The sequence below is a fragment of the Ptychodera flava genome, chromosome 11 (genome assembly GCF_041260155.1).
Source record: "Ptychodera flava strain L36383 chromosome 11, AS_Pfla_20210202, whole genome shotgun sequence".
NCBI lineage: Eukaryota > Metazoa > Hemichordata > Enteropneusta > Ptychoderidae > Ptychodera > Ptychodera flava.
The window spans coordinates 35,600,415-35,602,985 of record NC_091938.1 but is presented as its reverse complement, the minus strand read 5'-3'; positions in this window follow the sequence as shown (position 1 = coordinate 35,602,985).

Genomic DNA, 2,571 nt, shown 5'->3' with positions numbered 1-2,571 from the left:
CATCCGTTACGAGGCGCCCTTTGGACTGTTTTAAATACTAACATAACATTCATTTCCGATTCAGACACAAACCTCGTTTGTGAAGGATCGCAAAAGTAGCGAGAAAGTAAGCACTGAAGCTATCTAAATATCTCAAGACATATTATAACCTTGAAGTCCTCGAGATTATCACTTCAAGACTTTCCAAAACAGGCAATGGAATATCTCAGTATTTGATGTACGTAGTCGAACGCCGGCATTCCAGGCGGCCCACCGTGACAACGTGTTGGATCGACTAGTATATCGCCATGAATATACACCTTTGTTTCATTGAACAAATGCTTGTTAACAATGATGTACAAATGAATATCCTAATTTACAATGTACTGCTTCGTCATTTCCGTCCCTCTAACGAGTGTCTCATACAGTTCAAAACTAGCTTCAAGGTCATAAGAATTTATACGTCTGCCAATAAAAAAAAAAAAAACGGTCATATGAGCGCTGATGTTGTATGCCTTATAAAATACGTACATGTAATGTTTGTACTGCTGTGTAGTCGTAAGCACGTTCATAGATATTAATCCTTACGTACTTAAAGACGTACAGTGCGCACGCGCACAATACGCACAGAACGCAGAATAACGTTCACAGTGTGTACGATACGAAAATGCGTACAGACGGAAGATAGAAAGGAGGACAGACAGAGAAGAACAGACAGATGAGTGGCACCAATTAATGATACTGGTGGGATCCTTGACCAGAATTGGAAGACAAACTAAATTCCATGTCAACAGAGAGAAAGGTCGCATCTCTTATGTCAATATCTTTTTGATTTACAATGCCTTGGTGATATGACACAGAGCTCTCCCCGCGGTGATATACCAAATATGCCATTGAGTGTCGTACCATTAATGTGTATTAAATAAACAACATTAATGCAAAATATACTGATCAGCTAGCTTTTCGTGGGTGTGTTCGTAACTCAAATCAGCATGTTTGTTTTCCTTATGCGTGTTCCTCCATCTTTCTGTTTTCTCCAATTTCAAAACGAATATTTATATTACAGAAATGTGAACATATTCTATACAATGGTCTGTCACTTTTCAGCGCCAACCCACAGTCCGGTCCGTGTTATACTACGCCTTGTCAGTTTTGTTTAGTTTTGTTTGTTTTTGTTAACGATAAAGTTTGATTTTCAATGCAAAGTATAGTCCTGTATATAAGTATAAGGGTGTGAATTGTAAAACAAAACTACATCGGGATTCATTATTTTTAAAAGCGATTATCAAAAATATAATGGATGCCAAATGACAGATAATATGTTTAAAATAACGCTCTAGTGTAACTTAAAGTATACCAGACACAATGAATTTAACATGGTTGCCAGAAAACGAATCTTGTGTCACTTTGGAACAGCACACGGGATTTCTGACACCACTTTTCTTACACCGTTTTCCTGCACACTTTACATGCCTAAGCAGAATTTCTGATGCAACCATGTAACTCTGAAACCTATGGAATACCAGTCAATTTATTGCACTCTGGACGAACACAGGCACGCATCGATATCGAAAATTAGACTGCTTAACATTAATACAAATTTTTGGCAACTGATAATATATTTTCGTAAGCTAAGATGAATGACATTCTTTCACTGTCGATATTTCGAAGCTTCATTAACATAGTTTACTACGCGTGTACCTCAACACGTAAATTATTACACTTCCAAGCAGTTCTCAGCGCGGAACTGTTCATATATGCCATTAGTATTCAAGGTACATCCCATCATTGGTGTACATTCTAGAAAATAACATTTCCTTTGCTACACCTGCTCAAATACTCCGGCTGGTTTGGGGGGCTTTCCATCTGCGAAGCACTAATTGAGAAAGGCGAATTTTGGGTCAGCTTTCTTGTCACAAAAGTGACGCGGTTCTTGTATGTCAAAAGATCTACCATAAGTCACTTTAAACAACTACAGTCAGAATTTGTACTCCTTCATCAGAGAAATGGCGGGAAAATGTACCAAAACACGGAAATCCCATACGTCAATGATAGACTACAATGATTTTTTACATTTAAGGAATACATTTGTGAAACCGGAAATTTATTCCAGAATTAGCCGTTTAATGGAATACAATATCATTTTTATTAGTGTAAAGCTTTTCAGTGTAATTTGAGAGGTAAAAATATACCGAAGTCGAGGCCGCTCAAAACAAGTTAGCTGTTTTACGGATCAATTCACCATGAAAGAGGCGTTTAAACGAGCTCTTTATTTCGCGATTAACGAATATAAAAATGAACAGAGTAGAGTTCCAAAGCGGCTTATACTCTGCGCATGTCTGTGGGAACGAGAAGTTCTGGACACGCATGATGCAAACCAAATATGGACCACCCTGTAAAATACTGGACCCATATCCCAATGAATGAATACACAGGGACGGTCTCTCATAGAGAAACATTTACAATACGATTTTGTAATTAAGGTCGGTTTATCTTTGGTATTACTAAATTTGTTTCTCTAAAACCAACTTTGCACCGTAACTCCCATTTTCATTCTTGATTTTGAAAGAGAGCGTTTAAAAGTTTCATTAG